The 27,622-nt window shown below is 44.5% G+C and overlaps 1 protein-coding gene across 2 annotated transcripts in view; it reads right to left on the reverse strand.

Annotated features, from left to right (window-relative positions):
• Positions 1 to 8,097, reverse strand: part of LOC147108835 (protein phosphatase 1 regulatory inhibitor subunit 16B-like) — a 155,084-nt gene extending 146,987 nt beyond the window's left edge. Inside the window, exon 1 of one of the 2 annotated variants that reach the window (XM_086005727.1) lies at positions 7,650 to 8,097. The gene's annotated coding sequence lies outside the window, so the exon portion shown is untranslated. The remainder of the gene's footprint in view (positions 1 to 7,649) is intronic. The other variant, XM_086005726.1, reaches the window with a different exon arrangement.
• Between the last annotated feature and the right edge of the window lie 19,525 nt (positions 8,098 to 27,622).

Genomic DNA, 27,622 nt, shown 5'->3' on the forward strand with positions numbered 1-27,622 from the left:
TTCTCTCCCCACGGATGTTGCCTGGCCTGCTGAGTTTTTCCAGCATTTTCTGTTGTTATTTCGGATTTCCAGCATCCGCAGTATTTTGCTATCATATAAACCTTGTATTGGGGCAGAAATTCCTCCCCAAACGCGCGAGTACGGAAGGGGTACTCACGCGTCTGGCCGGAGGAAATGCCGGTTTTCAGCATGCACAGCACATGCGCTGAAAACCGGCATTTCCTCTCCTCTCACCCAAGAGTTGAACAGGCTAGCGCGTGCGCTGCAGGGGGCAGCGCGTGCGTCTTGGATTTCCTCTGTTTTGGGGGATTTGCGCATGTCTAAAGGCCTCCGGTCTTTACGCTTGTAAAAAGCACACGTAAGTATTTATTTTTACAGGTAAGTGGTGTTTTAGTGCAATTTAGAATTTTTTTTTCCACAGGTTTATTATTTTAAAGAATCTACAATAAGGTAAGTTTAGTTTTAGACCCTTTTTATTAAAAATTTATTTTTTTCAAAAAATAAATAAATTATTGTTTAAATTATTTTTTTTAACTTATTTATACTTAATTTAATGATTGGGATGTTTTTTAAAATTTTATTTAAAGTTTAAGTAGTGTTTTGGGGTGCAGTACTTCTCATGAGTTTGACAGTTCTTACTCTCAAACTTATGAATGAAGTTTCCCCTCCCCTGATTGGCTGAACAGTGCTCACCTGATATCCCAGCCGGCACATCGCACTAACTACGCCGCTGGGTCAGGTTAGCACAGCGCGCCGACAGCTGAACCTGGCCTGTGAAAGGAAATCCACTGCGGGCCAGGTTTCAGATGTCGGCGCGCAGGGTGAGCGCACATCGGGGGCTTGCAAGCCCCCGACACCAAGTTCTGGGCCATTATATGGTTCCCTCATACAGGATTCTTAAAGTCTACCAAAGTCTTTTACCTCAACACCATCTTCCTGCACTATCCCCATATCGCTTGATTCCCTTAATTTCCAAAAATCTATCTATCTCAGCCTTGAATATACTCAACGACTGAGCCTCCACGGCCCTCTGGGGTAGAGAATTCCAAAGATTCACAGCCCTCTGAGTGAAGAAATGTCTCCTCATCTCAGGTCCTAAATGGCCTTGTGTGGTTGGCCCCATCATTTCTCCTTGCCTTGTGTGGAGGAGTGATTGACTTCCCAGAATGATAAGCGAACGGGGAATTAAGAGTGTGGGCCTACATCCCACCATTTCATGGCACCGCAATTCTCAACGAAGGAAATTAACATTGGGGGTGTTGGCCGCACTTGTCCTGAAAAATAAGAGGTTGAGGGTTATAAAATAGCATAGATGCCTTTAAGGGGAAGCCAGATAAGTACATGAGGGAGGAAATAAATAGAAGGAAATGCTGACAGGGTGAGATGAAGTAAGGTGGGAGGAGGCTCGAGTGGGGCATAAACGCCAGCAGAGACTTGTTGGGATAAATGGCCTGTTTCTGTGCTGTAAACTCTGTGTATGTAAAGATAAGCATTCAGATCTCACCACTTATTTTTCACCTTCCCTATACCCCAAAGAGGCTGCTGGAAGTGAACACAGCCTCAGTTCTTGGCACAGGCAGTTGATGTAATGCAAGTCTTTGTTTCGTTTTAGACTTACAAAAACATTATCTAATTGGGAAAGCTGACCCATATTCCTGTTTCCTCTGAAATACTTGGAAACATTCTCACTGACCGACGGCCAGTTAGACCAATGAGTCATTTTTCCTCCACTGCTTCGACAGACATAAATTTCAAAAACACTGCTGCTTCCTCCAAAAACTGCAGGCTCTCGCTAACTGTGAAGTGTGTGTGTGTGTGGGGGTGTGTGGGGGTGTGTGTGTGTGTTATTAAAGCGACCAAGTTTACCACTGCATTCCACAACTGAAAGTAGAATCATTAATATAATATGGTCATTCTCCCGCCAAACACTTACAACCTTAAGGGGGAAAAATTCAGTTGGTTTGCGCCTCCCGTTAGCGCCTTAAGAGGACGCTAATGGGGCGCAAAGCAACTAGCGCCCGGGCGCGCGGCGATATTTGCGCCGCTTGCGAAATTAACTAGACATTTTGCGGCGGCACTAAACACTACCGCCACGATCTCCTGCGCCGGCAGATCGTGACGTCAGTCGAGTGCACAACGCCCCGGACCGGATATTGAGTGGCGCCCCCTGCCTTACCGCCTGCCGCTAGCAACGACAGGTTGAGGGGAGCGTTTTGCAGTCAGGAAGGGACTGGGGGAGCGCTATTTAAAGGTGACCGCTTCCTACCTTTTTTTGTTGGTGACATTGTTGCACCAAGCATTCTGAGAGAGAGAGAGAGAGAGAGAGAGAGGCTTCTGGAGAGATTCAACGCTGTGTGAAGGAGTTTTGGGTACTGAGCAGCACTTTGCAGGTTCATTTTGATTTGCCCTTCCTTGCTTCGCCAGCACTCTGAGTTAGCGCCTCGCTGCTCGGCCTTTGCGCCTTAAGACAAGTGTGAAGCGCCTGATTCAGCGCTCCAATCACCTCCAGGGGCGATAAAAGCCAAGTTTGCCGTCAGAGGCGATAATTAGCGCCAGGCGCTAAACTTTGCGCACGGCCGACAATGGTGCCCCAAATGGGCCGATACTGAATTTTTCTCCCTAAGTGTTATACGTACGTAAACTTGAGGTCATCCAAAACTCAGCCGCCCGTGTTCCAAACTCGCACCAAGTCCCGTTCACCCATCACTCTGACCTACATTGGCTCCCGGTCCAGCAACGCCTAGATTTTAAAATTCTCATCCTTGTTTTCAAATCCCACCATGGCTTCGCTCCTCCCCATCTCTGTAATCTGCTCCAGCCCCACAACCCCCCACTGAGATCTCTGCTCTCCTCCAATTCTGGCCTCTTGAGCATCCCCGATTTTAATCGTTCAACCATTGGTGGCCGTGCCTTCGGCTGCCTGGGCCCTAAGCTCTGGAATTCCCTCCTTAAATCTCTCCACCACCCTTTCCTCCTTTAAGACGCTCCTTAAAACCTACCTCTTTGACCAAGCTTTTGGTCACCTGCCCTAATATCTCCTTATGTGGCTCAGTGTCAAATTTTGTTTTATAACGCTCCCGTGAAGTGCTTTGGGACGTTTTACTACGTTAAAGGCGCTATATAAATACAGGTTGTTGTTGTTACTAACTTTTTAGAAATCTCTTTGCCGTTCCTCTCCCCCCACCTCAAATTTTTTCTCTCCTGAAGATGCTGCCTCATGCTGGGCCAGTAGACCTCTGTCCATTCTTCCTACATGAATCTAGATGCTGAGTGTCACTGGGCTATTGAACCTTGGAGGGCATCACAGCTGAGTCCGAGACTTTTCTCACTCAATGGCTTCACAAGAACTCCCCAGCAGGGGTCACTGCGCAAAGATGAGGAACAAAATGCCTGGCTGACCTTTGACCTCCGTACCCCATGTGTGCCGAGATCAACTGTAGCACCCTAACTGCTGTCCCAGCAGAGATCAGTTAGCTCTGCATAGACCAGCGATGAAACCTGGCACCTTCTGGTCTACATAAGAACATAAGAAATAGGAGCAGGAATAGGCCATTCGGCCCTTCCAGCCTGCTCCGCCATTCAATAAGATCATGGCTGATCTTCTACCTCATCTCCACCTTCCTGCGTTATCCCCATATCCCTTGATTCCCTTAATATCCAAAAATCTATTGATCTCTGTCTTGAATATACTCAACGATTCAGCATCCACAGCCCTTTGGGGTAGAGAATTCCAAAGATTCACAACCCTCTGAGTGAAGAAATTCCTCCTCATCTCAGTCATAAATGGCTGAATTCTTATCCGGAGACTGTGACCCCTGGTTCTAGACTCTCCAGCCAGGGGAAACATCCTCCCAACATCTGCCCGGTCAAGCCCCTTAAGAATTTTATATGTTTCAATAAGATCACCTTTCATAGAAACATAGAAGATAGGAGCAGGAGTAGGCCATTCGGCCCCTCGAGCCTGCTCCGCCATTCAATGCGATCATGGCTGATCATCCAAGTTCAGTACCCTGTTCCTGCTTTCTCCCCATATCCCTTGATCTTTAGCCTTAAGAAATATATCCAACTCCTTCTTGAATATATTTAATGAATTGGCCTCTACTGCCTTCTGTGGTAGAGAATTCCACAGGTTCACCACTCTCTGGGTGAAGAAATTCCTCCTCATCTCAGTCCTAAATGGCTTACCCCTTATCCTTAGACTGTGACCCCTGGTTCTGGACTCCCCGGCCATCAGGAACATCCTTCCTGCATCTAGTCTGTCTAGTCCTGTTAGAATTTTATAAGTTTCAATGCGATCCCCTCTCGTTCTTCTAAACTCCAGCGAGTACAAGCCCAATCGACCCAATCTCTCCTCATACGTCATTCCTGCCATCCCAGGTATCAGTCTGGTGAATCTTCGCTGAACTCCCTCCATGGCAAGAACATCCTTCCTCAGATAAGGCGACCAAAACTGCACACAATACTCAAGATGTGGTCTCACCAAGGCCCTGTACAACTGCAGCAAGACATCCTTGTTCCTGTACTTTCATTCTTCTAAATTCTAGATTCTTCATCACAAGATGAAAAGTTAAATATGGATGAAGGAAACCATTCGGCCTTGAACACACCCATACTGAAAGACCCTGCAGTTCCCCCTTGCACCGCTCCGTAGTCTCCTTTCAAAGCTAACAAGCCTGAGTTTCTGCTGGCATTCTTCATACTTCAGATCTCCAACAGTGGAGATCAGCCTGGTTGTTCCTCACTGCACTGCCTCCAGTGCTTGAATGCCTCCCTTGTATCTCAGTAACCAAAACTGAACATAGCTGTGATCTTACCAGTTTGAGCATGACTTCTGGAACAGGCCGCTGGCTCGTGCAGTGAACGTCAATTCGCTGAATTCCTTCAAGCGAGAGCTCTACCGGTTTCTGGCCAGGATCCGTGGAGATCACCTCGTACAAAGGGTAGGTACTGTACGTAGAAATGTACAGCACGGGAACAGGCCATTCGGCCCAACAGGACAATACCGGTTTCATGCTCCACATGAGCCTCCTTCCAACCCTCTTCATCTCACCCTCCGCATAACAGCATGACACAAATCATAGCCAGACTCGTCTCCTGCACTAGTTTCAATCGCTTATGGGGGGAGGGGTTGTAGAGGAACTTTCCACCAACACATCAGGGGAGAAATCTCTCCCACCCTCCCCTTCCCCCTTTAAATAAAATAAAGAAATGACTGGATCTGCTTCTGGATTTTGATTAGGCTTCCATTGTGGCTCAGCTATACTCCAGTGGGAGAGGGTTGCAGCTATACTCCAGTGGGAGAGGGCTGCAGCTGCGTTGCTGCCTGTTCCTCCCCTCCCCGGCCAAATTTCCAAAAAACAGCAGTGGGCAGGCACGGAGGTGACAGGCTCGCTAGCTTGTCTATTCCTGTAACCGATTACATGAGAATGCAAAAAAGGCCAGTTGACCAATCAGCACTGAGGCTGATAGGATTTTCAGAAAAGCTTGTTTTTGTTTTTGAAGGCAATCGAGGACAATAAATTACATTTTTGAAATATGTCCCAATCCTGTATTAATTTCTCCTGTTAAGTGTGCAACATGAAGGCTACTGCTCTGTTAAATGCAATGTCTTACAGCCAGCACCCCAATTACCATTATTGTAAATGCCCGTCCAATCATTCCTGCCAAAACACAGCAATTCTGATCAGCTACTGACTGGCTATACCACAGCAATTGAGGTTACCTGTTCAGCAAAGACCTGTCTGACCAGTGGATCAACTGAATGCTGATCAGTAAATTGGAAAATAGAACAGGGTCGCCCCCCGATAAACTCCATAGTCAGTCAGCAGACAAATGCAAGGATTCTTGCAGAGTCTCTCTGCACGACCAGCTTTCAATTTTGTACTCACCTTTTCCGTACAGAGAGAAATTTCTCACAGAACGACTTTTTTCGGGAAGTTTACAAAAGAACATTGCTTTGTCTCTGTTGACCAGCTCTGTAGGCCTGCCCTTACTTGAGTACACTCCTACCTACCTGACGCAGTCAGCTTCTCTGCACTTCCCCCACGTTGCCACATCTGGAGTTTTTTAACATTAGAGATGATGTCGCGATTTACAGGCAGCATCACCTATTTGACACGACCCTCTCCCAACAGAGTGTTTAAAGAAGTGTTCACATTTGACTGCTAGTTAGTAAAATTGGGCAAAGCCCAATCTCATCAGAAATCAACAAGTGCTTCAAACAGGAAGACTGTCACAAACAATTTTGGGTAAGGAGGTTGGGGCATTTGTCCAAATTGTTGTTTTTTTTTAAAGAGTTTAACAAAAATAAATAACAAATTACAGGTTTGAAGTCAGCTGTAACTAAACAGTGGGTATCATGTGGTGCCCTTGGTCACAGAAAGCTTCCAGCCAGCATGCGAACCCTGCATACTGGTACCCCAAAGTCACCCTGGCTTACACTGAAAATCAAAACATGGGCAAGCGGACAGCCATCTTCTCTGGAAATCTCACACATCCAGGACTCGTGTAAAATGGGCAGACAGGCCAAGCCCAGGAGCAGAGCCACCAGGGGAGAATCACACAGCACAGAAGGGAGGCCATTCGTCCCCATCGCACCCATGCCAGCTCTCTGAAAGCGCTGCCAGTTAGTCCCACTTCCTCTGCCCTTTCCCCGCAGCCCTGCAAAGCGCTATGAGAGTTCATAGTGCAAAAAATAAATCCGACTGTTGCAAGTAGCACCATAACAAAGGCTCTGCTTGGCAGGTCAGGCTATCATTTTGAGACCCAGCTGTTTGACATTATGGGAATGGAGAATATGGCTGCCCGCAGGAGACCCACGGTGTTACGTGGACTTTTGGATGAAATATTGGAAGGCTTAATTTATACCACCGACCATCAGTTTAGACCAGGGCTGGGGCAAGGGATTTTTTAATTGTCTAGAGTTCTGATAAATATCAAAAACAATTCGTGTTCAGCTGGGGCTAACATAGAACTGACCCATACAAAACCAGAAAGGGTCCACGTTTGATTCTCCATCAGTGCCAGTCTGAACCAGGGCTTTGAAGCGGCGTTACAATGAACTTCAATGCCCCTGGTCTAAGGAGGGGGAAATTACTCATTTCTAATCATTATCCCGTGGCCCTTGCTGTAAAGGGCGGAGGTCAGATAAAGACAGGATCAGTGGTCACTGTGATGCCCTTCACGGCTGAAGAGCCTGACAGTCACTATCTAGGCTTACACGTGAAATGGTCACTTGGGTGAGTCACCTCAGGGCACCTGATGGATTGTAAAACCATACACATCAATGCTCCAGAGAGATGGGGGTGGAAAGAATTTCACTGGCTGTCATAAATCACAAAAGTCAGAAATTACCTTATAAAGTATATAAATCTGAATCTCTCATAAATAATATTGCACTTGCACACTTTACATAAATTGCTAAATGCTTACTCCTGGTAGGTGTATAAAAAAATCACGCAGTAAGTTACGACTAAATACTTTACCAAAAAAAAAGATCTTATTACTGTTACCTTTAATTGCTCCGGATTCTTTTTTCTCGATTAGATCAGATACATTTATGGACTACATTTAAATCAAATATTAAGCCGCCGCATAAAACACACACACAAACATAGAGAGAGAGAAAATGAACGTTGCAACACGTTTACCTCTTTCAAGTCCAACAACAGCCGATGTGGTCTGAGCTGAGCCGGGATCAGAGCTGCTGATCTGCCCCCCAGTATTGAGCTGGAAGAATGGGCTCACAGCGAGAGGCAAGCAACAGGCTGCAGCCCTCACAAGGGGGTGACAGTTCTCCCGCAGGACCCGACGCACACCGCACACAAACCCGGCAGAGCATCGGCTCCGAGACACTTGCGGAGTTGGGCAAAGTAGTGAGAAAGGAGGAGTGAGGAGGAAGCGCCGGCTCCCACCTCGTGGGTCCGGTTAGGCAGGACCGAGCCCCGAGCGGTGGGTCGGGCGGACTGGTTGTATCGGAGAGTGCGGTGGATAAGACATGAGGGCAAGGGAGAGGCAGAGACTAGCGCCGGGAGATGGGCTGAGACTGAATTAGTCACCAGTGCATTGAGCCGGTAGGTGGGGTGAGATATTCACCAATGCATTGCCCCTGTAGGTGGAGTGAGTTATTCACCAGTGCATTGAGCCTGTAGATTGGAGTGAGTTATTCACCAATGCATTGAGCCGGTAGATTGGAGTGAGTTATTCACCAATGCATTGACCCGGTAGGTGGAGTGAGTTATTCACCAATGCATTGAGCCTGTAGATTGGAGTGAGTTATTCACCAATGCATTGACCCGGTAGGTGGAGTGAGTTATTCACCAATGCATTGAGCCTGTAGATTGGAGTGAGCTATTCACCAATGCATTGAGCCTGTAGATTGGAGCGAGTTATTCACCAATGCATTGAGCCTGTAGGTGGAGTGAGTTATTCACCAATGCATTGAGCCTGTAGATTGGAGTGAGTTATTCACCAATGCATTGAGCCTGTAGATTGGAGCGAGTTATTCACCAATGCATTGAGCCGGTAGATTGGAGTGAGTTATTCACCAATGCATTGACCCGGTAGGTGGAGTGAGTTATTCACCAGTGCATTGAGCCAGTAGATTGGAGTGAGTTATTCACCAATGCATTGAGCCTGTAGATTGGAGTGAGTTATTCACCAATGCATTGAGCCTGTAGATTGGAGTGAGTTATTCACCAATGCATTGAGCCTGTAGATTGGAGTGAGTTATTCACCAATGCATTAAGCCGGTAGATTGGAGTGAGTTATTCACCAATGCATTAAGCCGGTAGATTGGAGTGAGTTATTCACCAGTGCATTGAGCCGGTAGATTGGAGTGAGTTATTCACCAATGCATTGAGCCTGTGGATTGGAGTGAGTTATTCACCAATGCATTGAGCCTGTAGATTGGAGTGAGTTATTCACCAATGCATTAAGCCGGTAGATTGGAGTGAGTTATTCACCAGTGCATTGAGCCGATAGATTGGAGTGAGTTATTCACCAGTGCATTGAGCCGGTAGATTGGAGTGAGTTATTCACCAATGCATTGAGCCTGTGGATTGGAGTGAGTTATTCACCAATGCATTGAGCCTGTAGATTGGAGTGAGTTATTCACCAATGCATTGAGCCATTGGAGTGAGATATTCACCAGTGTATTGAGCCTGTAGATTGGAGTGAGTTATTCACCAATGCATTGAGCCTGTAGATTGGAGCGAGTTATTCACCAATGCATTGAGCCGGTAGGTGGAGTGAGTTATTCACCAATGCATTGAGCCGGTAGATTGGAGTGAGTTATTCACCAATGCATTGACCCGGTAGGTGGAGTGAGTTATTCACCAATGCATTGAGCCCGTAGATTGGAGTGAGTTATTCACCAATGCATTGAGCCGGTAGATTGGAGTGAGTTATTCACCAATGCATTGACCCGGTAGGTGGAGTGAGTTATTCACCAATGCATTGAGCCCGTAGATTGGAATGAGTTATTCACCAATGCATTGAGCCTGTAGATTGGAGTGAGTTATTCACCAATGCATTAAGCCGGTAGATTGGAGTGAGTTATTCACCAATGCATTAAGCCGGTAGATTGGAGTGAGTTATTCACCAGTGCATTGAGCCGGTAGATTGGAGTGAGTTATTCACCAATGCATTGAGCCTGTGGATTGGAGTGAGTTATTCACGAATGCATTGAGCCTGTAGATTGGAGTGAGTTATTCACCAATGCATTAAGCCGGTAGATTGGAGTGAGTTATTCACCAATGCATTAAGCCGGTAGATTGGAGTGAGTTATTCACCAGTGCATTGAGCCGGTAGATTGGAGTGAGTTATTCACCAATGCATTGAGCCTGTGGATTGGAGTGAGTTATTCACCAATGCATTGAGCCTGTAGATTGGAGTGAGTTATTCACCAATGCATTGAGCCTGTAGATTGGAGTGAGTTATTCACCAATGCATTGACCCGGTAGGTGGAGTGAGTTATTCACCAATGCATTGAGCCTGTGGATTGGAGTGAGTTATTCACCAATGCATTGAGCCTGTAGATTGGAGTGAGTTATTCACCAATGCATTGAGCCATTGGAGTGAGATATTCACCAGTGTATTGAGCCTGTAGATTGGAGTGAGTTATTCACCAATGCATTGAGCCTGTAGATTGGAGTGAGTTATTCACCAATGCATTGAGCCTGTAGATTGGAGTGAGTTATTCACCAATGCATTGACCCGGTAGGTGGAGTGAGTTATTCACCAATGCATTAAGCCGGTAGGTGGAGTGAGTTATTCACCAATGCATTAAGCCGGTAGATTGGAGTGAGTTATTCACCAGTGCATTGAGCCGGTAGATTGGAGTGCGTTATTCACCAATGCATTGAGCCTGTGGATTGGAGTGAGTTATTCACCAATGCATTGAGCCTGTGGATTTGAGTGAGTTATTCACCAATGCATTGAGCCTGTAGATTGGAGCGAGTTATTCACCAGTGCATTGAGCCGGTAGGTGGAGTGAGTTATTCACCAATGCATTAAGCCGGTAGGTGGAGTGAGTTATTCACCAATGCATTAAGCCGGTAGATTGGAGTGAGTTATTCACCAATGCACTGAGCCTGTGGATTTGAGTGAGTTATTCACCAATGCATTGAGCCTGTAGATTGGAGCGAGTTATTCACCAGTGCATTGAGCCTGTAGATTGGAGCGAGTTATTCACCAGTGCATTGAGCCTGTAGATTGGAGCGAGTTATTCACCAATGCACTGAGCTGGTAGATTGGAGTGAGTTATTCACCAATGCATTCAGTTGGTCAATGGAATGTGTTATTCATCAATGCATTACAACCAGATGAAATGAGGTGAGGTAGTCACCGATGGATTATGTCGGTAAAGTGGTATTATTCACCAATGCATTGAGCCAGTAGATGGGGTGAGTTACTCACTGATGCTTAGACCCAATGGCTTACTCAGCAATGGATCTGGTAGATGGGGTGCATTGTGCACCCATATATTGTGCTAGTAGATGGGGTGCGTTGTGCACCAATGCATTGAGCCAGTGGATGGGTTGTGTTGCTCATTCATGTGGCGTGGTATGGTTGGATATCAGGTGAATTATTCAAATATTCATTAACACTTTTTAAAAAAGTGCTGGGTAAATATCTCAGAACCTAATTGAGGATTATGCGAAATACATATACAGCAGTGATCAAATAACCGAACATCTTGTGCTGCTGCTGTAGGGGAGGGAGAAGGATTGGTTTATGGAGGGCAACAAGCCAAGATTAAATAGTGGCGATGACTGGGATGGATAAATATTCTGGAGTTTTGTTTGATTAGTTTTGATTATCAAGGAATATTTATGCAGGATTCTCCCTCAAGGCTTGAAATGGGCAGAATAGAATCCATAATAGTGTAGACTGTACATGGTCTGTGGAAGGAGTGGAACTGATGAACCAAATGGCTATTTGTTCTTCAGTGGTCTCTTATACTCTTATTATGGATTATGCCAAATAGGTGGGCCAAATTATCCAATTTTGGCACTGTAGATGGGCAGTTATTCAACATCGTGTCATGCTAGTAGATGTGCTGAATTACTCTTGCATGCACTGTGATGGTCAGATGAATTGATTTATTCAATAATGCATTGTGCTGGAAGATACTGCTTGACTCTAATTCACTGTGCCAGTCAGATGAAGTGAACTGCTTTCTCTTGCATTGAGTAATGTGATGACTTTCTAATGCAAGTAGATGGCTTATGTAACCTGGCTGTCTTGGGGAAAGTGGAATACCATGAGGTCATGTCATCCAAGCGTGGCAGCAGATGGATTCCGTTTATATTAGTCACTGCACACATATATTGTGCCACCTCACTCCATCTACCAGTAAAAGGAAGAGCCTCTGTAGGAAGCAAGGAATGTAAAGGTGACAGACAGGTAATGACAACCAAGTCCAGAGGAATAATAAGAAATGGAAAGAATAAACACAAAAAGAATAAATGATCATTGGCCATAAAACCAGAAGTGAAAGGTTTGAGGAAAGGTTGAGCAGGTTGGGCCTATACCCATTAGAGTTTAGAAGAAGGAGTGGTGATTTTATTGAAACGTATAAGATTCTGAAGGGGCTTGACAGGGTAGATGCTGAGAGGATGTTTCCCCTCGTGGGGGAACCTAGAACTAGGGGGCATAGTTTCTGAATAAGGGGTCGCCCATTTAAAATGGAGAAGAGGAGGAATTTCTTCTCAGAGGGCGGTGAATCTTTGGAATTCTCTACCCCGGAGAGCTGGGGAGGCGGAGTCAGTGAATATATTCAAGGCGGAGATAGACAGATATTTGAAAAACAGGGGGGTCAAGGGTTATGGGAAGCGGGCAGGGAAGTGGAGTTGAGGCCAAGATCAGATCAGCTATGATCTCATTGAATGGCGGAGCGGGCTCGAGGGGCCGAATGGCCGACTCCTGCTCTTATTTTTTATGAAAGGATGGCAAAAACAGAAAGAGGGGAAAAACGAAACTAAATTAGCTGCAGCCACAAAGCAATGGTATTTTAATGTTTGTAATCTTGATTTTGCCCGACAGTGTAAACAAAAAATTAAGAGAGGAAAAACATCCAGAAGCACATGGTCTCTGCTGTAATGTTTAGAATAACTTCAGAAGAAAGTTTAATGGAGGGGGAGGCGCACCGAGAGCACCAGGAAAAGCGGAAGAAAAAGCCTGATGAAAGCGCCCAGTCACTGAAGATAAAACGAGACATTTTCCATGTTGCGATGTAGGAATCGCGTGGGAAGAGGAAATTAAACCCTCCCTCGATTTTTGACAAAGATAAACTTTAAAAAAAATTGTGGGTTGGGCACGCACTCAACCGTTTTACAAAATACATGGGTGCATACAGACATCCTGGGTTTTAATTATTTGTTAGCTATTTTCAATTTATCTTGCCGACTGTTTTTAAATGCCTAAATTGTGCATTATTTTGTGCTCCAAAGAATAATCTATTGTTGTAATTTTATAGTGTTGCAATTGGAATACATTTTTTAATGTTATATAATAAATGTAATTAATATTGCAGCATAATAATCAATGAAGCAGGTAAACAGAAATTTTACAGCTAGAATCATAGAATGATACAACACGGAAGGAGGCCATTTAGCCCATTGTTCCTGTGCCGGCTCTTTAAAAGAGGTAGTAATTAGTCCCACTCCCCGCTCTTTCCCCATAGCACTGCAATTGTTTCCTTTTCAAGTATTTATCCAATTCCCCTTTGAAAGTTATTATTGAACCTGCTTCCACTACCCTTTCAGGCAATGTATTCCAGATCATAACAACTCACTGCGTAATTTTCTTTTTCCTCATGCCGCCTGTTTTTTTTTTGCCAATTACCTTAAATCTGTGTCCTCTGGTTCCCGACCCTTCTGCCACTCGAAACAGTTTCTCCTTATTTACTCTATCAAAACCCTTCAAGATTTTGAACACCTCTATCAAATCTTGCCTTACTTTCTCTCCTCGAAGGAGAACAACCCCAGTTTCTCGTCTCTCCACGTGACAGAAGTCCCTCATCCCTGGTACCATTTTAGTAAATCTCCTTGGCACCTTCTCTAAGGCCTTGACATGCTTCCTAAAGTGTGGTGCCAAGAATTGTCTACAATACTCCAGCTGGGGTCTAACCAGTGTTTTATACAGTTTTAGCATAAACTCCTTGCTTTTGTACTCTGTGCCCCTGTTTATAAAACCTTCTCAACTTGTCTTGTCACCTTCAAAGACTTGTGTACATACACCCTCAGGTCTTTCCATTCCTGCACCCCCTTTAAAATTGTACCATTTAGTTTCTATTGCCTCTCCTAATTTCTCCTACCAAAATTAATCACTTCACCCTTCTCTGTTAAATTTCATCTGCCACGTGCACTGCCCATTTCATCAGTCTGCCTATGTCCTCCTGAAGTCTGTTACTATCCTCATCACTGATTACTACATTTCTGGGTTCCATATCATCTGCAAACTTTGAACCCTGTATATCCAAGTCCAGGTCATTAATATATATCAAAAAAGAGCTGTGATCCCAACACCAACCCCAAGGGGACACCACTGCACACTTCCCTCCAGTCTGAAAAACAACTGTTCACCACTACTTTCTGCTTTCTGTCCAACAGCCAATTTCTCTACTACCTCCTCCTTCACTGTGACATTGGCAGTATTCTCTTTAGTGGAGAGAGATGCAAAGTACTCATTTAGTACCGCAGCCATGCCCTCTGCCTCCAGGGAGCTCTAGCCCTTCCTTTCACCCTCAAGAGAATGTGTTTAGTCTGCACCTGAGCTATCTCCTTTTGAAGGCCTCACATTGCTTATTTACTGTCTTACCTGCCAATCTTTGATTCCAATCTACAGTACCTGGGTCAGATCCCTTTTCAACTCACTTAAATTAGCCCTCTAGTTGAATATTTTCACAATTTGATTTTTCCTTGTCCTTTTCCGTAACTACTCTAAACCGCCAGGACTTCGGGTCCTCACGGGTGAGTACGCGCTGGGTACTCGCGCGTAGGCCCAACGAAAGTGTCGATTTCGTGCATGCACTGCGCATGCGCGGGAAACCGGAACTTCCGTTCCCTTAAAGGAAGGGGTTCACAGGTCGAACGCGTGCGCCGGAGAGGCAGCGCGTACGTCTGGAACTTCCGTTTTTTTTGCAGGTTTCTCCGGGAGGGTAAGTCTCCAGGAGCTACGCTTGTAAAAAGCAGTCACAAGGCCTGCTTTTAACAAGGTAAGTGGTGAATTAAGTTAAATTAAAACATTTTTTCCACAGGTTTATTATTTTTAAATACTTTAAAGAAAGGTAAGTTAATTTTTAGCCCCGTTAGAAACTAATTAATTTTTTCAAAAATTTAAATTATTGTTTAAAATAGTTATTTTATGTAATTTATTGTTATTTTAAAAATGTGATTTAAAAAAAAATTATTTGAAGTTTTAGTGATGTTTTGGGGCTGAATTGTATTCATAGATTTGACATGTCTTCCTGTCAAATCTATGAATAGAGATTCCCTGCTACCATTGGCTCTCCATGGCCCACGTGATCCCAGGGGACGCTTCGAACTAACTGCGCCCCTGGGCTACGCAAGCACTGCGCGCCGGCAGTTGGAGCAGGCCCAGGATCGGAATCCCACGCGGGCCCACAGCTCAACGGCCGGCACGCTAGGTAAGTGCAGGCCGGAGGCTTGCACCCGCGGGAAGCCTCCGACCCGAATTTCTGGGCCAATGATATTGTGATCACTGTTTCCCAAATGTCCTCCCACTGAAACATGCTCCACTTACCACACTTCATTTCCTAGAATTTGACCCAGCACTGCTTCCTTCCTCTTTGGGCTGGAAACGTACTGATCATTTCAGGAATTCCTCCTCCTCTTTCCCTTTACACTGTTATTTTCCCAGTCAATATTAGGAAAATTGAAGTCCCCCATTATCACTACTCTAAAGTTCTTACTTTGCTGGCAAATTGCAGAAAGTTGCATCAAAGATGACACAAAAATTTGACGTGTGGTTGATAGAAAGAAAGCTGTGGACTGCAGGAAGATATCAATGGACTGGTCAGGTGGGCAGAAAAGTGGCAAATGGAATGCAATTCATGGGATTGGTAGGTATAGGCGAGCAGGCCAGTGGCTCGCCATCTTGGTTACTGTGTGCTAGCTGAAAAGGGGAAGGAAAAAAAGGACAAAATTATAAAATAGGTTTCAGAAAAAATACCTGGTTTCAGCACAATTGGAATTTAAATCTGATTTGGTTTTGAGATGATGCATTGGAAAAGGTAATGAATCTAATTTAGTAACATTTTTATTACAGTTAAATAGATTATTTAAGAGCCTGTGCACTCATCAAGTTGATAGATATCCATGCTGAGGAATTCTAAGGGCTAACCACTTGATTATGCAGCCCTGCTACATGTACCATTCTATGACCAACAGGCTTCCAAACCCTGCCCCCCACTCCGTTATTTTCGAACTGATTGTTCAAGGGCTGTGTGAAAAGATAACCTACACACGATTCTACAGAGTGTGGGGAGAGAAAAGGGGAATGTGAATAAGTGGACAGTTCTTTGAGAGGCAGCACATGCACAATGCTTCGACTGTAGTTACTACTTTCGAGAAAATAAAATGTAAAGTGTGCATTACTTATGTAGAAGACCATCACAAAACAGCGACAGGATGTGATGCATATGATTTCTCTTAAAGTGAGTTCCTGATGCCAATTGTACTTGCAGAGCAGATACTGAGCAGAAGCTTCCTCAAAGGGAAAGTTCTAAAAAGGATCATAGGGCCAACTGTAATCATTCCCAGACACCTCTTGTTTAGTTCAAGAACACTGCTGGCATGAGGCCTGATGGAACGTTACCTGCCCGCATTTCTTGACGAGGTAATGATATATGTTACAGGCAGATCCAACAAAAAAAAAACAGAATAAAATATATAAAAAATAAAAGAGAAGAAAAATACCCTAACTGCAAGAGACACAGAGCTAATTGCCTCCGGCTACCGCGTTTTTCCACACTGTACAAATCCAGTGAGCTAACTTACCACGAATATACAATAAATATTTGCTCAGGTATTCTCCCATGGAGATCATATTGGTGTGTCGTTACCAGGGAAGTGAGTTTTCAAACAGTCCTGCTTTTACCTGGTGGAGAGTCATCTTGTACTTTACTCTCTAACCCCTAATCCATTATACACGGTAACCACAGCTTACTTTCACGAGAAGGCAAGATTCTGTGTTGACTCTGCATCAGCAGAGAAATGAAAGATGGAGGTAGGACGAGTGGGCTGCTAATCTTAAATAAAACAAACCTACTGAGCACTCGGCTCCATGTGGATACAGTACATGTAGCTGGCTCTATCAATCAACATCTTACAAACAGAAAAAGAATTCAATAGCACAACATAATTTATTTTTAAATAGAATCTTGCCTTTCCTGGGATTGTTTATAATCCTGTGCAGAAATTGGTGGAAAATTCACGAGTGTGGATATAATTCTGTTCCCATCAAGCTATATTCTTGAGGGGGGGGGGGTAACTCCCAAAGAATTGTAATTGTTTCACATTTTTGAGAAAAATGATTTGTTTTAAAATAGTTTTCTACATAGAGCAACCAAGTTCCAGGAATTAATTTCAGATTATTTGGCAAAGAGGATCAAACCTAAAAATACTCTTTCCACAAATAAATCTGTGGTATTTTTAACTAAAGCTGCTTATTTGCATGTTTAAAAAACAAACTTCCCTCTGCAATTCCCCCCGCCCCCAAAGATGCTGACTTATGATGGAGTATGGTCACCCTCCCGTACCCTAGCCAGGTGGTAATTCATTGTGTGTAAGGCAAGACAATCAGTGTTGGCAGGTTATTTGACTGCTGGAGCATCGCAGTTAGCATGTCTTCACTGAACGTCCATACACAGTTCCACAAAGGAGTTTACAATTCCCCATCCTACATTGAAGCCAGTTGTAGCACCCCTACTGTCCCCCTGATTAAGGTCAGCTAACACAGCACAGGTTGGGCATTGAACCTGCAACCTTCTAGTCTGGATCACTCAGTTACAAACTACCTTTACCAATTGAGCCGTCAGTGCTTGTTTGCATGTTTTTGCCGTACATAACTGCTTAATTTTAAGATGCTTTCCTTTATAAAAAATAAAAGCATTGAAAATAAAGTTTGTACACACGGCTGCAAATTCAAGGAACTTTAGTGTATAATATGGCCCGAGATACTTCCAGTGCTATTGAGGGCAGATCAACAGTAACAAGGCTTTAAGATTATGATAGGGTAGGCATAGAGAAGATGTCTCCATTTGTGGGGGAGACCAGAAGTAGGGGCCTATATATCACTATATAAGAGTCACTAATAAATCCAATAGGGAATTCAGGAGAAATTTATTTACGCAGAGTGTGGGTAGAATGCGGAACTCGCTACCACAAGAAATAGTTGAGGCGACTAGCGTAGATGCATTTAAGGGGAAGCTAGATAAACACATGAGGGAGAAAGGAATAGAAGGATATGTTGATGGGGTTTAATGAAGAAAGGCGGGAGGAGGCTCATGTGGAACATAAACACTGACGTGGACCTGTTGGGCCGAATGGCCGGTTTCTGTGCTGTAAATACTCTGTAAGGCTCTCCCCAACAATCATTCGAGCTGGAACAACACCTACATAGCTTAAACCTTCTCATTTGTTCTTTCCTCTCCTCCCCCACTTTCCCTGCCTCTGTACTTGTTTAAAATCTGTTACATCTCCAACTTCTTCCTGTTCTGACGCAAGTTCGACCCGAATCGTTAACTCTGTTTCTCTCTCCACAGATGCTGCCTGACCTGCGGAGTATTTCCAGCATTTCCGGTTTTTATTATCTACATAGCTTAAACATAATGCATGATCTATTACATATTCAACTTCATGAACAGTAAATATATTTATACTATTTAAGATATAAGATTTAATAAAATGGATGTGTCCCATTCAACTGAATTAAACCACTGAAAGACAATTAAGAACTTAAGAAACAGGGGCAGGAGTAGGCCATACGCCCCTTCGAGCCTGATCCACCATTCAATAATCACGGCAGATCCTGCACCTCAACTCCACTTTCCCACCCTATCCCCATATCCCTTGATTCCCTTAGTGCCCAAAAATGTGTCGAATCAATCTAGAGAACAATCTAGTTTCAATCTAAGGCAAGTATATCCTTCAATTCCTCAGAGTTATAGGATTTGTTTTATTTTTAAAAAGTTGAAAATCTGAGGTGAAGGATCAAGGCCCATAGTTCCAGACACCACCGTGGTTGAAAAGGTTTGGAGACAATATGAACCAAATCAAGTAATAGTGATTAGGTGATGCCAAGCTTAAGTTTAAAAGCCTCCTGACTGTAGGAAGAAGGGATGCTCGGAAGAAGGGCTGCTCAGAAGAAGGGCTGGCAGTTTTGAGGAAAAATGCATAAGAGACAGTGTTATGAGTCTCTATTTGAAAAAGGCAAAATGTTCTAATTGAGAGAGAACGAGGTTGTAGCTTGTGGCCTAGGCAACAAAACCAGCTAGAAGGCCTTTCATCACTCTTACATTTTTCTGTTCGATCTGTTAATGATGGTGCTTCTCGTTATTATAGACGGGATTGAGCGAAACACATTTATGGCCACTGTAAGGCACTGTTGTTTTGTAAAATAAATGTTTTTTTTTTACAGATACAGAAGATGTATAGGGGAATGTTTCAGCATATCAATTAAAAAAACCAAACAAAATATCAATTATTGATTGCCTGTAAATTATTCCATCGAAGCATCAACAGAACTGAGCTGACAGTTAAGATTTCAGGGGGAATTCCAGCCGTTTTATTCAAGTATCTTATCTGATTGTCACTAACTAACCAAAATGAATATTTCCTGTCAGTGGCTCAGACGTGTTATATTATATATACTCAACACTATGGAAGTGAACTTTTTTTGTTTCTCATTGTACTTAGCGGTCTGCACAGAGCGGAATTAAACGGAGTGAACTTGAACAGTGTTTAATTTGGGAATTTGGAGAAGAGTGAGAAGGAGTTGTTGCTTTTTGCCGACACTACTTGTGCTTTGTGTTACAGGTGGATATTTAATTTCATTACCCTTAACTTAATCTAGATCAAGTAAGTAGTCAAGAAACTACGCTGTAAACTAAGTTACCTATTTACAAATTTAAATAAAACAAGGTTTATGTAGGGCTGGCAGTGCAGGCGGTGTGTCGCAACTGCAGCATGTGGGAGTTTGTGGAGAGCATTGTGATCCCGGACAACCACGTTTGCAGCAAGTGCCTGCATCTTGAGGAACGTCAGCTCAGAGTTTTTGAGCTGGAGTCTGAGGTACAGACATTGCGGGGCATCAGGGATGGGGAGAGTTACCTGGACACTTTGATCTAGGAGGCAGTCACATCCCTTCGGTTAGGTAGTGGTACAGGTCTGGTTAGTGGTCAGGGACAGAAGGGTGTGACTGCAACTCAGGCAGGTAAGGGAACCCCAGGTGCAGTGTTAGAGGAGCCTCAGCCTTTGCCCTTGTCCAACAGGTATGAGGTTCTTGCTGCCTGTGTGGATGAGGGAAAAGCCTGCAGGATGGATGAGCAGGCTGACCATGGTGCAGGAGGCCATTCAAGTGGGGGGAGTGAAAGGGAACGTAGTTGTGGTAGGGAACAGTATAGTCAGGGGGATAAATACTGTTCTCTGCAGCCGCGACCGAGAGTTCCGAAGGTTGTGTTGCCTGTCCGGTGCCAGGGTTAAAGACATCTCCTCACAGCTGGAGAAGAACTTGGAGTGGGAGGGGGAGTATCCAGTTGTCGTGGTCCACGTAGGAACCAACGAGATAGGTAGAACTAGGAATGAGTTACTGCTGAGGGAGTTTGAGGAGCTAGGATCCAAATTAAAAAGCAGAACCTCAAAGGTAATAATCTCTGGATAGTTACCTGAGCATCACACAAATTGGTATAGGGACAAAGAGATTAGAGGTTTAAACGCGTGGCTCAAAGATGGTGTGGGAGGATCTATCCTTGGCCCCCTCCTATTTCTCATCTACATGTTGCCCCTTGGCGACATCATTCAAAAACACAGAGTCAGTTTCCACACGTACACTGACAACACCCAGCTCCACCTCACTACCTCTTCTCTCGACCCCTCCACAGTGTCTAAATTGTCAGACATACAGTTCTGGATGAGCAAAAATTTTCTCCCACATTGGGAAGACTGAAGCCATTGTTTTCAGTCCCTGCCACTGACTCCATCCCTCTCCCTAACATCTGTTTGAGGCTGAACCACACTTCGCAACCTTGGTGTCATATTTGACCCTGAAATTAGCTTCCGACCACATATCCGCAGCATAACAAAGGCCGCCTATTTCCACCTCCATAGCATCGCCCATCTCCACCCTTGCCTCAGCTGCTGAAACCCTCATCCATGCCTTTGTTACCTCTAGACTTGACTATTCCAACGCACTCCTGGCTGGCCTCCCACATTCTACCCTATGTAAACTTGAGGTCATCCAAAACTCGGCTGCCCGTGTCCTAACTCGCACCAAGTCATGTTCGCCCATCACCCCTGTGCTCGCTGACCTACATTAGCTCCCAGTTAAGCAACGCCTCGATTTCAAAATTCTCATCCTTGTTTTCAAATCCCTCCATGGCCTCGCCCCTCCCTAGCTCTGTAATCTCCTTCAGCCCCACAACCCCCTGAGATATCTGTGCTCCTCTAATTCTACCCTCGTGAGCATCCCTGATTATAATCGCTCAACCTTTGGTGGCCGTGCCTTCTGTTGCCTAGGCCCTAAGCTCTGGAATTCCCTGCCTAAACCTGTCCGCCTCGCTACCTCTCCTCCTTTAAGACGCTCCTTAAAACCTACCTCTTTGACCAAGGTTTTGGTCATCTGCCCTAATTTATCCTTATGTGGACCAGTGTCAAATTTTTTGTCTTAAAATACTCCTGTGCAGCGCCTTGGGACGTGTTACTACGTTAAAGGCGCTATATAAATACAAGTTGTTGTTGTTGTTGAAGGGGTTTCAGTTCATGGGGCACTGGCACCAGTACTGGGGAAAGAGGGAGCTGTTCTGTTGGGACGGGCTCCACTTAAACCAGGCTGGGACCAGTGTCCTGGCGAACCGAATAACTAGGGCAGTAGACAGGGCTTTAAACTAATGAAGGGGGGGGAGGGAGGATTCAGGAAAGAGTAAATTTAAAAGCAGCAAGAGAAATGTCAAGGCTCTAGAGCAGAGCAGAGTTTTGGGTAAAAATAAGCAGAGTGGGTCAGGAAGGGACAGAGTAACAAAGGTAATGAGGCATCAGTGACTAAGGTGACATCAGGGAAAAATAGAAATAAGTCAAAGCTAAAGGCACTATATCTGAATGCGCGAAGCATTCGCAACAAAATAGATGAATTAATAGCGCAGATAGAAATGAACAGGTTTGAGCTAATAGCCATAACGGAGACATGGTTGCAAAGTGGCCAAGGTTGGGAACTAAATATTCCAGGATACTTCTCTTTTAGAAGAGATAGGCAAAATGGAAAAGGAGGAGGAGTAGCCCTGATAATAAAGGATGGGATAAAGACAGTAGAGAGAAAGAATCTTAGCTCCGAAAATTAAGAAGTAGAACCAGTTTGGGTGGAGCTAAGAAACAGCAAGGGGCAGAAAACATTGCTGGGAGTTGTTTATAGGCCCCCAAACAATAGTTATAATGTAGGCCAGAGTATAAATCAGGAAATTAGAGGCGCATGTAACAAGGGTAATACAGGAATCATGGGGGACTTTAATCTACATATAGACTGGGCAAACCAAATTTGCAGTAATAGTGTGGAGGATGAATTCATGAAATGTATGCAAGTTAGTTTTCTAGATCAGTATGTTGAGGAACCAACTAGGAAGGCTAAAATAAAAACAAAATGCTGGAGAAACTCAGCAGGTCAGGCAGCATCTGTGAAGCGAGAAACAGAGTCAACTTTTCAGGTCAATGACCTTTCGTATTATGTAATGAGAAAGGATTAATTAGCAATCTTGTTGTGCAAGGCCCCTTGGGTCGGAGCGATCATAATATGATAGAATTCTTCATTAAGATGGAGAGTGAAATAGTTGACTCAGAGACTAGGGTCCTGATTTTAAATAAAGGAGACTACGATGGTATGAGGTGCGAGTTGGGTAGGATTGATTGGGGAATGTCACTCAAACGGTTGACGATGGATGGGTAATGGCAAACATTCAAAGATCGCATGGATGAACTACAGAATTTGTTCATCCCAGTTTGGCATAAAAATAAAACAAAAAAGGTGACTCAACCGTGGCTAACAAGGGAAATTAGGGATAGCATAAGATCCAAGGAGAGGACATATAAATTGGCCAGAAAAAGCAGTAAACCTGAGGATTGGGAGCAGTTTAGGATCCAACAAAGGAGGACAAAGGGATTAATTAAGAGGGGGAAATAGAGTATGAGAGTAAGCTTTCAGGGAACATAAAAACTGACTGTAAAAGCTTTTATAGATATGTGAAGAGAAAAAGATTGGTGAAGTCAAGCGTAGGTCCCTTGCAGTCAGAATCAGGGGAATTTATAATGGGGAAAAAAGAAATGGCAGACCAATTAAATACATACTTTGGTTCTGTCTTCACAAAGGAGGACACAAATAACCTCCCAAAGGTGTCGGGGAACATAGGGTCTAATGAAAGGGAGGAACTGATAGAAATCGGTATTTGTAAGGAAATGCTGTTAGGGAAATTGATGGGATTGAGGGCCGATAAATCCCCAGGGCCTGATAATCTACATCCTAGGGTACTTAAGGAAGTGGCCCTAGAAATAGTAGATGCATTGCTGGTCATCTTCCAAAATTCGATAGACTCTGGAACAGTACCCATGGATTGGCGGGTAGCTAATGTTACCCCACTGTTCAAAAAGGGTGGTAGAGAGAAAACGGGGAATTACAGACCGGTAAGCCTGACATCGGTAGTGGGGAAAATGCTAGAGTCTATTATAAAGGATGTAATAACAGAGCACTTGGAAAAAAGTGACCGGATCGGACAAAGTCAACATGGCTTTACAAAAGGTAAATCGTGCTTGACTAATCTACTGGAATTTTTTGAGGATGTAACTGGTAAAATAGATAAGGGAGAACCAGTGGATGTGGTGTATTTGGATTTTTTAAAGGCTTTCAATAAGGTCCCGCATAAGAGATTAGCATGTAAAATTAAGGCACATGGGATTGAGGGCAAGGTATTGACTTGGATAGAGAACTGGTTGGCAGACAGAAAGCAAAGAGTTGGAATAAACGGCTCTTTTTCCGAGTGGCAGGCAGTGACTAGTGGGGTACCGCAGGGATCGGTCCTTGGACCCCAGCTATTCACAATACATATTAATGATGTGGACGAGGGAACTAGATGTAATATCTCCAAGTTTGCAAACGACACAAAGCTGGGTGGGCGTGTGTGCTGTGAGGAGGATGCTGAGAAACTCCAGTATGATTTGGACAGGTTGGGTGATTGGGCGATTGGGCAGAAGCATGGCAGATGCAATATAACGTGGATAAATGCGAGGTTATCCACTTTGGTGTCAAAAACAGGAAGGCAGATTATTATCTGAATGGCAATAGATTGGGAGAAGGGGAAGTGCAACGAGACCTGGGCGTCCTTGTGCACCAGTCGCTGAAAATAAGCATGCAGGTGCAGGAGGCGGTTAAGAAGGCAAATGGTATGTTGGCCTTCGTAGCGAGAGGGTTTGAGTACAGGAACAAGGATGTCTTGCTGCAGTTGTACAGGGCCTTGGTGAGGCCACATCTTGAGTATTGTGTGCAGTTTTGGTCGCCTTATCTGAGGAAGGATGTTCTTGCCATGGAAGGAGTGCAGCGAAGATTCACCAGGCTGAAAGCTGGGATGGCAGGAATGATGTATGAGGAGAGATTGGGTCGATTGGGTTTGTACTCGCTGGAGTTTAGAAGAATGAGAGGGGATCTCATTGAAACTTATAAAATTCTAACAGGACTAGACAGACTAGATGCTGGAAGAATGTTCCCGATGGTCGGGGAGTCCAGAACCAGGGGTCACAGTCTAAGGATAAGGGGTAAGCCATTTAGGACAGAGATGAGGAGGAATTTCTTCACCCAGAGAGTGGTGAACCTGTGGAATTCTCTGCCAAAGAAGGCAGTAGAGGCCAATTCATTAAATATATTCAAGAAGGAGTTGGATATATTTCTTAAGGCTAAAGGGATCAAGGGATATGGAGAGAAGGCAGGAACAGGGTACTGAATTTGGATGATCAGCCATGATCTCATTGAATGGCGGAGCAGGCTCGAGGGGCCGAATGGCCTACTCCTGCTCCTATCTTCTATGTTTCACCCCTTACACTCACCCTCATCCTACTGCAAGCATACCAACTAACAACATACAAGGGTAGGCACTTGAAAGGTTTAGCCAATGTCCATGTGAAGTTTCTGGTAATGTGTTGTCATACAGTGAAATCTTTTTCCAAAAGTGCCCCTTATTGGAGAGATCTGAGCGCACCTTGAGAAGTGTCTTATTGAGTTCCAGTGATTGTTCAGTCATAACTTCACCCCCCACTATAGTGATGTGTGTGCATGGAATGGTTTGGACACGGTGCTGGTGTGGGATGGTGTCAACCTGGCACATCATGTGGCAGCCAGGGTTTACAGCATCAAGTGAAGAAAGTCTGGCCATGGTGATGCCATTGCTGGCCTCCCGGTGTCCAGTGCAGCATCAGGTGATGATGGAGAAGGTTGGTGATGTTGGTGTTGGGGCTGATCGTGGAAGGATTCGCAGGACCAAGGTCCGATTGTTTCATTGGCTCCGATGTGGCTGTAATAGATGGCAGCTGCAGGTGAGATGACAGAATCGATCTGTCACTGGTGAGAGAAGTTCTCCCAATGAGGTGGCACTGGACATACAGTTGGATCTAAAAACTTGTAAGCTAAAGAAATCTCTATATGTATTAAAAATGCAGTAACCAACATTTTCTTTGCTCTGAAACTCACCATCTGCAACATGGCATCCTTGATACCACTTCTGCAGCTGTCAGCTTTTCACAAACATCAGAGCAAACTCACTTAACAGCGGGTAACCAGTGGGGGAGAAGGTAAAATGACAAGCCTCAAAATCCTCTTAAATTGGCTTTTAACAAGCCATTTAAGTAGCTGAATCGTCTCCCCCGCCGCTTGGTGTCGGGTCAGTTCTGCGCTGAGAGACCCAGCACCTGGGAGACTCGCATGGAGGCGGGTTGACAGCGGGTTTCCTACCTGCTGTCAATCTTTGCGATTTTGACAGCAGACCCGCCTCTAAACCCGCACTCTGAGCGCAATTAAATTCGCAGCCTTTGTGTCTGTCTTCACGGAAGATGCAAAAAAATTCCTGGAAATAGTGGAGAACCAAGGCTCCAGTGAGAATGAGGAACAGAAAGAAATTAGTATTAGTAAAAAAAAATAGTACTGGAGAAATTAATGGGACTAAAAGCCAATAAATTCCCTGGACCTGACGGCCTACATCCTAGGGTTTTGAAAGAGTTGGCTATAGAGATAGTGGATGCATTGGTTGTCCTTTTCCAAAATTCCATAGATTCGAGAACGGTTCCCATGGATTGGAAGGTAGCAAATGTAACCCCACTATTTAAGAAAGGAGGGAGAGAGAAAACGGGGAACTACAGACCAGTTAGCCTGACATCAGTAGTAGGGAAAATGCTAGAATCTATTATTAAGGACATGGTAACAGAGCACTTAGAAAATAATAATAGGATTGGGCAGAGTCAACACGGATTTATGAAAGGGAAATCGTGTTTGACAAATCTGTTAAGGAGTTTTTTGAGATTGTAACAAGCAGAATAGATAAGGGGGAACCAGTGGATGTGGTGTATTTGGATTTTCAGAAGGCATAAACGGGTCTTTTTCCAAGTGGCAGGTAGTGACTAGTGGGGTACCGCAGGGATCGGTCCTAGGACCCCAACTATTCACAATATATATTAATGATCTAGACGAGGGAACTAGATGTAATATCTCCAAGTTTGCAGACGACACAAAGCCGTGATCCTGACCAACGGTTCCACCACAGACCCAATTCACGTCAAGCAAGGCTGTGTCATCGCACCAACGCTCTTCTCAATCTTCCTTGCTGCAATGCTCCATCTCACCCTCAGTAAGCTCCCCACTGGAGTGGAGCTAATTTACAGAACAAACGGGAAACCCAGAAAGTGGTGAACCTGTGGAATTCTCTACCACAGAAGGCAGTTGAGGCCAATTCATTAAATATATTCAAGAAGGAGTTGGATATATTTCTTAAGGCTAAAAGGATCAAGGGATATGGGGAGAAGGCAGGGACAGGGTACTGAGTTTGGATGATCAGCCATGATCTCATTGAATGGCGGAGTAGGCTCAAGGGGCCGAATGGCATACTCCTGCTCCTATCTTCTATGTTTCTATGATAAGGTGCCACACAAGAGGTTATTAAACAAAATTAGGGCTCATGGGATTAGGGGTAATATACTAGCATGGATTGAGGATTGGTTAATGGACAGAAAAGAGAGTAGGAATAAATGGGTCATTTTCGGGTTGGCAGGCTGTAACTAGTGGGGCACCGCAAGAATCAGTGCTTGGGCCTCAGGTCTTTGACCTGAAACGTTAACTCTGTTTCTCTCTCCACGGATGCTGCCTGGCCTGCTGTGTTTTTCCAGCATTTTCTGTTGTTATTTGTAATATATCCAAGTTTGCTGATGATACAAAGCTGGGTGGGAATGTAAGTTGTGAGGAGGATACAAGAAGGCTTCAAGGGGATATGGACAGGCTAAGTGAGTGGGCAAGAACATGGCAAATAGAATATAATGTGGAGAAATGTGAAGTTATCCACTTTGGTAGGAAAAATAGGAAAGCAGAGTATTTTTTAAATGGTGAGAGATTGGGAAATGTTGGTGTTCAGAGCGACCTGGGTGTCCTTGTACACGAATCACTGAAAGTTAACATGCAGGTTGATGTGCTATCAATTACTCATAAAAGACGGAGAGTTAGGAGAGTAACTAAAAGGCTTTTATTAACAAAGAACAGAGCATGCCTCTTGTGGTTGACTGGTTTCCAAGAAGGCAGGGGGCTGCAGAGCAGTCACCTTTATACCTGGGCCTGTGGGTGGAGCCAGGGGCGGAGCCAGCAGAGGCAT

Source organism: Somniosus microcephalus, chromosome 13 (genome assembly GCF_052327205.1).
Source record: "Somniosus microcephalus isolate GS21.2 chromosome 13, FLI_Smic_1.0, whole genome shotgun sequence".
NCBI classification, from domain to species: domain Eukaryota; kingdom Metazoa; phylum Chordata; class Chondrichthyes; order Squaliformes; family Somniosidae; genus Somniosus; species Somniosus microcephalus.